A 9,261-nucleotide genomic window follows, 5' to 3' on the forward strand; every position below is an offset into this window, starting at 1 on the left:
TAATCAAATTGCAGCATTAAAATCAATTATTAGATACCATGGAGTTAGCACACTGTCAGCAACCTCAACTAGATGGCTAGTACACTGTCTAGACCAATCTGGTCATCCTAATGGGGATGATGCTATAGCTGCTTACGGTTCCATTATCATAGTTCCAACCCCTTATGAGTTCCATTACATACCAGAGAGGCTGGAAAGTAAAACAAAACAACAAATTATATTTATAATATTCCCTAGAAACCATGACAGGCATGTAACTTATTTGCCAATCACTTGAACCCACAGGGAGGTTTGCACTGAGTGAGTTGAGTGTACAAGTAATGGACATACGCCTTGTGACAAGCACAGAGGCAAAGGCATCTGGCTTTTCAGGGTCAGCTGTGGCAGAGTTCTAGCATCCAGTGCCTTGATTTGCTTGAGTCTAAACCTTGGAATGACTGGGAAATCACTGAATTTGACAGATTCTACCTCTGAATGATGAGATTATGTCTTCCTCCATTAAGGATAACGGGAAATAAGAGTCAGATATTACAGCAAGTAAAGACAAGTAAAATTATATGTTTTGCACAACAAAGCTTGTGATTATGAAAAGTCTTACTTGCTACATCATCTGTCTTGAAGATGGCTCTATATCAATCCATATAGATGGGTCACAATCTTTTATCTTGCTGTTAAGGTATACTTGCTTTTTTTTCTACTTAGCCACCTCCATATATCATTGAAAATTTGGAAAGAATCATTTTTAGTAGCTGCACAAGATTTCATTGTATGTATACACCACGATTTATGGATCCACGGCTTCATTTTTACACATTTCTGTAACATATTTTTGCTATACTAAAAACTCTGTGCTAAAAATTCTTTTGACATTTTGAATTATTTCCTACAAAATATCCAAAATCAGGCTTTATGTTAGTACTTTCGGTCATTTGCATATTCTATAAGATTTCAATTTAGAAAAAGAAAAGCATCCAAAGAATATTCCTCATACTAACAATCCTCAGTTATAAGAGAAACTGGAAATAAAGTGTTCCTCTTTATAGCACGCTACAATATGGAAATTCTACAATAGTTTTTATTTATATTTCTATTTGTCCAAAAAACATTTTATTTACCCTTTGTTTGACTCTGCTGTAAATGAGTTCAGAGAGAGCAGAGAACCTATAAACTCTCCATGCTGGCTGCCAAGACCAGGTTGGGAGTCCTGTCCCCACAGGCCCCCTGGGCTCTTGGTCTGAGTTTTAGCTCCTGCTTCTGGGGCTGCCTCTCTCACCCACCCCACCCTTCCGCCAGGACCCAACCCACCTTCACACTCACCTCCCACCCCTCAGGAGACTGACCCCTCAGGCACACACTGTGCCTAGAAGGCCAATGCCATAGGCCAGGGTACCAAGTCAGTGAGTGAATTTCTAGAGAAGAACTATACTGACAAAGCCATTGAAATGGATGATCTGACCATTAAGCTGGTTATCGAGGCCCTTCTAGAAGTAGTCCAGTCGGATGGCAAAAAAATTGAACTTGCTGTCATGAGGCAAGATCTACCTCAAGATTTTAAACACTAAAGAAATTGAGAAATCTGTTGCTGAAATTGAAAAAGAAGAAAACGTAAAGAAAGAACAAAAGAAAGCATCATGATGAATAAAATCTTGCTTGTAGCAAGTTTTAAATTCAAATTTTGGCTCATTCTCAAAATCACCTGCAGGCATTTCCATTCCATATCCATACTTTCCAAGTGTCTGACAAAAAACTGCCATATTTTTTAAGCTTTAAAAAAAATTAGAACTATAGACTGGAGGGTGGGAATTAGAGACTGGAGGGTAGGAGCAGTCTGTGTGGGAGAGAGAGAGAGGAGCAGGGAGGAGGCAGAGGGAAAATGAGAGGACAGGAGAGAAAATAAGGAGAAAGATAAAGAGATAGGAGAGAGCAGAAAAGGGGAGGAATTAGAAATAAGCTGTGTCTAGGTACCTTCCTCAGACTTCTTCAAACAACCCTATTTTTGTTTCATTTTTTTAAAATAACTTTAGCTTCACTTGTTCTTTAATTTTAAAGTTTCTTTTCTTTTTTTCCTTTTGTTGCAAGGACTGCAAGCTTTGTATTGATAGCAAACTGTAGATTTTCTTTCAGGTAAAGCATTTCTGCTTCTCTTCCCCTCCTTTCCCCTCCTTTCCCCTCCCTGTGGCAGGTGGAGCGGCCGCGCAGTGCTGGAGGTGTCAATGTCAAGGCTGTCACGTTCCCAGTCTGCTGGTTGGCAAGTGTCTGAGCGGACGAGACGTGCTCTGGCACAGCAGCACTTCCACGTCCTAGTCCAGGGACTAACGGGCTAACAGAGACGAGGCCCGGACCTGCAGACTGGCCTTGGTGTCCTCTTTTTGCATACACTAAATAATTAAGTCAATGTTCTTTGAAGTCAAGTTATAAATGGTTCATAATTTGTGTTGTTTAAATTATGAAATAATTTTATCACTTTAAAGTCGAGAATATTGATGTTTTACTTTGAAATAGCATGAAATGTCAAAAAACTTATAGGAATCAGTAAATGGAAGCCAGGAAGAATTTTTATCCTGGAAGCAGCATTGGGTTGGTGAGTGGGGGGCTGTGCAGGGATGGGGAGGAGACAAGGGAGAATAGAAGAAAGGATGAAGATCTTTCCCACTCTACCCACCTAAGAATCCCAGATTTTGACACTTTCTTCAAAATCAGAATATGCTGCCTCAACGATACTGCTTTATGAGCCATTCTTCATAGTACAGATATACTTCTATATGAAACCTTCTTCATGTCCCAAAGGAGAAAATGATGCCACTTACTTTTTGATCTGATATTTCTAAATAGGGCATTGTTAGAAATACCAAGGAACTCCATTTCATTTTATTATGGTCTGATACAACTTTAATTTCTGATAAAACTGGACAGCCTTAAGACGGAAATGGGTACCCTCTCTGTCAATAAAATATTAAAAATCTTGAATTATGTAAGATTTAGGACATAGAAAGGATTAAATTTACAAAAGAAGCTCTAACTCTTAAAGTACCAAAAGTGAGGGAAATGTTCATTGACTTAGGTCATGAAGATAATGTTTCATCCTCTGAAATAAAAAAACTGGTGGAACAGATTTCTGTTGGTGTGGCTTATAACTGAGATTTTGCTATTCTGATGCAAAACATCTAATTGTATAGTTGCTCCTTGAACGTGCTGTTCATAACCCTTGCTTAGCCAGTTAGAGCTCTGACGGCTATTTTGGGAGCATTACCCTTCCTTGAAATCAGGATGGCCGAACAGGTTGCACCCTGTGCTACCTATCTGCTGCTTTTTGCGTGTATAAAACATTTGATTCTTTTCATGTCTCAAGTACGAAATCTTTATTTTCATCAATTTTTTTTGGTAATAATTCTCTGCAAATTTTGGCAATGTTTGAGACTGTTAGCAACCTCCTTTAAAACAAACCTCTCTGCTTTCTGTTTTTTCATAGTACCATATTGTTCTAAAATTCCTCTTTCTTCTCTTTTACCATCCCACATATTTTTAACTGGTGGCTCCAGGGGAGTGGGCAGGCATCAGAAGGTCTGCAGTGAAATCTGCTCTATTACTCACAAGCTGTGTGATTTTAGGCTGGTTGCTTTACCTCTGATCCATCCTTCCTCTGCTCATGCATAAAATGGTGATCTTTGTACCCGATTCACCAAAGCTTTAACGGAGTAATTTGTATAAGTTAGAGAACTTTGTAAACCGCAAAGGGATTTGAAATGTAAGGTATTATCTGAGGGCTCTTCTTTCTCCTCTCTTCCAACTTGGAGCCTTTCCTTTGACTCCATCTGCTCTCAAAGTTTCTATATCGATGACAAATAAATCTACAACTCCTGTCCTGACCTCTGTCCCTAGCTTCAGTCACCCTCCCCAGCAATCTAGACATTATGTGTCCTCCAGGTCATGGGACTCTTTTCTACGTCTTTGCATATCTGAGTACAACTGACACAAAACTAGGCAAATTGTACCTCCTCACTCATACTTTAAACAAAACCTCAAATTTAGTATATCAAATTTAACCATTTTTCCCCATACCTGATTTTTTCCCAAATTTTCCCATTTTCCATAAATATCATTAACACCTAGACCCACCAGGGCATCTAACTCATCATTGTTCCTTTCTTCTCACTTTCAATACTCAGTATGGAACCAGGTATTTTTCATTCTTACTTTTCTGCCTCTTTTGCATCTATAGCCTCATTTTTAGCTCCTTACCACTATCCTGGTTTGGACTTTTATTATTTCTTGTTAGGACTATTACAATAGTCCCTTGGTCTACTTCTCCAACCACATGCCTTCTTTAATCCATCTGGTATATTGCTGCCAGATTCCTTTTCTGAAGAAATTGTAAATAAGAGCCTGAGAGTGAGAACCTATGCAAATTCAGATTGGTCTGTGCTTTCCTGGTAGTTGCATAAGGAACTCAAGATTTTAAAAGGATACGGTTACCTGAAAAACAGAGAAATTCTCAACAGTTGTGGTAGACAGTCTCCAAAATGGCCCCAGTGATCTTTCGTTCCTGGTATTCATGCCCTCCTGTAATTCCCTCCCCTGGAGTGTAGGCTGGACCTACTGACTTGCTGCTATCAAACAGAACTTGGCAAAAGTGACGAGATGTCACTTCAGAGATTAATTTACAAGAAAATCTATGCCTTTCATCTTGCTGTCTCTCACTCACTCTCTGCTTCACATGCTCTGAGAGAAGCCAGCTGCTATGTTGTGAGCTGCCCTGTCAAAGGCCAGTGTGACAAGGAACTGGTATCTCTGGTCAACAGGAGACCTGATCCCTGCCAAAGGCCATGTGAGTGAGCTTGGAAGCAGATTCTCCCCCAGTTGAGCCTTGAAATGAGACCACAGCCCTTGCAGACACCTTGATTGTAGCCTTATGAGGAACCCTGGGCCAGAGGACCTAGCTAAGCTATGCCTCCATTCCTGACTGGCAGAAACCATGAGGTAATAAATGCTTGTGTTAAGCTGTTAAGTTTTGGGATAATTTATTATGCAGCAGTAGATAACTAATACAACAGTTTAGTGCATGTAAATCTAGGTTTTTCTCCTCACCCCGTACAACTTGTGGCCAGAGCTCAGGAGACCACAGGCTATGATAATAATTTTCAGTAAGGCCCTCAGGAGAGACAGCTTGCTGCTTCATGGACCAAGTAACAGAGTGTAATATGAGTGGGAGTAGTCCCTCTTTAGCAAAGGGACGGGGAGGAGCTGACTATTATGGACTTCAGAAGCACATCAAAAGCAGGAGAGATGACCATGATCTGGGTGCCAGGCCACAATATCCATAACATAAATGATAGGTAATGTCATGGCAACAATACAGGACACATGCTGCCATTGTTAGGGTCCACCAAGGGGAGTTGGAAAGAATACAAGATTGGCAGGAAAAGCAATCAGAATCATTCGTGATACACCCTGGAAGCTTGCATGATTTGAGAAGAGCTGGTACCAAAGCCGAAAGCATCTCATTTACTTCTTCTGTACTTTTGGGGCCATGTAGGTGGAAATATGGGAAATAGAGACCTTACCTGCTTCCATCACATTACTTTACTACTTTCTGTTGCTTGCTTTCAAGCATTCCCACATTTGGCTTCTATTTCTATTCCCTGTCTCCAGTGCAGTCAAATGGATGTGCTCACCCTCTCACAATACGTTGTAGTCACTCTCACTAGCTTTCCCACTGAATATAACCTCCTTCTCCCTCCTTATCTAATGCCCATCCATCTGCAGAGTTCAAGGGAGATCCTAAATTCCACATATCGCGTAAAACAATTTAAACAATTTCTATGTAAGTATATACCACAAAATCATGGAAGAGCAATCTACTAATTGAGTATAATGCGCCAATTTATTTAGAACATAACTAATATTGGTTAGACATTCTCAGAGATATACAGCATATTTATGGCATGGCCACTCCCCTTAAAGACTCAATCTTATTATAAAGACAAAACCTTCCCCTGTGAAGCAATCAGAGAATGTAGACAATATAAGAATATTCTTGATCCTTCTAGAACAAGTCAAATTGCTGCTTAAAAGTGCTTAGCTTCTAAAACAAAAGGAGAGATTAAAATGTTTTTTGCTGTTTCAAAGCAAATTTCTGTTCTCGCCCTCACCTTGACACTGATCATAAATGGGAACTTCCAGGTTCTAGTGATGGCAAAGAAGGTTGCCTGGAAGTTAGTCCTTAGGAAGCTGATTAACCAGAGTTTTTCCAGGTGAGTAACTCAGTCCTATACCTCTCAGCTGTCTGTCACCAAATCCAGGTGTTTGCATCCCAGAGAGAGGTCTTGAGGGAGTAGGAATAACGTCAGTAAACTAACTTGACCAATATATAAATTTAACATCATAACTTGTTATGTGATGCCTACCAACACATGAATCCAATCTATTTCCTAGGACCCTCTCTCCAACTGGGCCTATATGATTCTAAAAGCAGAAAGTGTACCTTCCTTAAACTTGTTTCATAGGATGATTTCACTCTATCACAGAATACTCTTTTATTTCTTATAACTTTCATACCATGCTTGTTCCTGAAAAAGAATATAACTCTGCTTGGGAATAATTAAAAGTTCTTAACAATTGTATAATAGGATAGTATTTTGAAATATCATCTGACATTATTTTCACTCTGGTAATTCTTGCTGCCCAAACCTTTAGCCACCAAGGATCAAGTGGCCATTACTGCAGAGCATAAGCAGAACCAGTAAAGGACAAAAAGAAAGTGTTCATCTTTAGGTTTCAAAATAAACTCTTAAAAAGTTAGATATAGATGGTCATGAAAGCACAGGCTCCCTTGTAACAATAGCCTTGCACCTGAGAAAAAAAGAGTTCCCTAAATTCCTAAAGCTTCCCTTTAAAGACCAAGAATCATAAAGTGTAGAGATTTTCTATAAGCTGTGAGGGAGAAAGGATATACATGACAATCTTTTTAGAGGCAATTTCTTGTCACACAGGAAGTGAGAGTCTGGAGAGTAATGAGAAGAGAGAGGGAGACAGGTGCCTGTGGTACCTCTGATTGTGTTTTGGCCCCGCCCCTCTTCCTAGGTGGAAACTCTAACTGAGAGTGGGGAGGGGATGGAGGGAAGGATAGGTGGAGAAACTGAGGGCAACCAGGGTTTACACTTCTCTTCCCAACTGTCACCAAAGTGGTTACAGTACTTGAAAAAGACATTGTAACAAATCTTTATTTTAAAATAGCCAAGGTGAAGACTGCACCTTTTTTTCTTTAAACAGCTTTGTTTATTTCTTTTTTTAATCAGAATCGTGAGTAGATCAATGGACCGTGGAAGTCCTTAAGTGGTGGTCTCCTGTCTATCTTTTTTCAGTGTTTGTAATACAATAGTACTCATTGTTTCTCATCTGAATAGATTAAAATCCTATAATACTCAACATGAAACATAGCAACTCCTAAGAGTTTGGAAAAGCTGAGCCACTGTTTTTTTTTTGAGGAAGATTGGCCCTGAGCTAACATCCATTCCCATCTTCCTCTACTTTATATGTGGGACACCTGCTACAGCATGGCTTGATGAGTGGTGGTAGGTCCTTATTTCTGCACCAGGGATCCGAACAACCAACCCCAGGCCACCCAAGTGGAGCATGTGAGCTTTACCCCTATGCCACGGCCAGCCCCCAATTCGTTCCATCCGCACTTGTGAGGCTACATTTTGTGGTGACAAATGGAGTGGCTCAAGAAACGCCTGAGAGGACTCCTTTCCTACATGACCAAAGTATATAAAATCTGCTACAAAATCTTAGGTTTAAATCCTTCTCATCAGACCCCCAAAATAACACTTTATTTTTTAATTATTTTATTTTTTAAAATATTGATCAAAAAACAACCTGTCCCATTTTACAGATCCTAGGGATAGATCTTTCTCTTTTCTGAGCATTTGAACCCACCCTTGCTGCAACGGTCTTCTCAGTCTCTTTCCCTTTAGTGGCACCAAGTCTACTTCGCCTTCAGTGGTGTAAAAATTTCAACAAAATCATTTTCACTGGGGTTGTCACAACTGTACCCACTTCTCTCAAGCAAATGAGTCCATTTACTCCTGTTGACAGCCTTCTCCATTCTATCTTACCTGATATGGGATGAATGAACATACTGGCTAATGGAAACTGACTTTGTTTTTTTCCAATTTCCATTCCAAATCTCCTGGATCAGCATTCCAAGCCATGTCTGAATATTTAATCCCTATGAAGACAGAACTCTTGGGGAGCCTTCCAAGACATCTCCTATGCTGCTCTCCAAACCCACTAACTTATCCTACCTCTGCTCTTAGATAGTTAGATTCTCCATGATTATGGATGAAGGAAAGTTATGGTCTCCAGCAGAAACTCTCAGTAAGTAGGAGTCATGACAGTTGGCTGCGCAACCAGACAAGAGGAACACTGCAGAGAAACCTAAACATGACTGTGCTGTTGTTTAAAAGAAAAGTAACGTATGCCTAGTAGGCATTATGATTTTCTTCACCATGAATGTCAATTGATACTTGCTCCATAGCTTATGAAGTTTTCAATTTGGCTAGTTATATTTATGTCATATAAAGTAAGGTTCTTAGGGCTATTGGTAAACAAAGCATAATCCTCACGCTCCCTGTGTTACAATTATCACTATTTTACAGACCACTTTAACGGGGATATTTGAATACTCAAATAAAAGGGAAGGAGCAAGCAGAGCCACAAAACTAGCAAGTCCTCTCATAAATGAGTTGTGATTAAAAAAAGATTGAAGTTCTAGTACCAAATTATCTATGATACTTTCCAACCCTCAAATCAGAGCCAAAGGGGAAAGATAATTAGGTGGCAAGAAAGGAAGTTCCCACTATATGGGTATTACCAAATAGGTCACACAACCTCTGAAGCAGCTTTTTTATTGTGTTTGTGGTCATCATGTCCCAATGTGAGATAGGACACATTTAAGACTTCCCATTATTTTTGTAAACAGCACATGGAATACAAACCACTGATCAAGCTTATTAGTACTTTCGTTTTTTTGCTGGAGATGAATATTTAGAAACAGTTCTTCCACTAGAACATTATGCTAAGATCTTGGGCCCATGTGAAAGGCAGAATCAGGCCAGCATTGTGTGTGCACAGGTGGCTCTTGGAGACTGGCCAGTCTTTTGTTCTCTTCTGCACTTTTGCCGGTCTTTTAATAACTGTATTTTAAGGAAAACAGAGTGTTCATGTTTCTAACTCACTTACGCTTAAATGTTAATATTCTGT

Source organism: Equus przewalskii, chromosome 4, assembly GCF_037783145.1.
Source record: "Equus przewalskii isolate Varuska chromosome 4, EquPr2, whole genome shotgun sequence".
Taxonomy (NCBI): domain Eukaryota; kingdom Metazoa; phylum Chordata; class Mammalia; order Perissodactyla; family Equidae; genus Equus; species Equus przewalskii.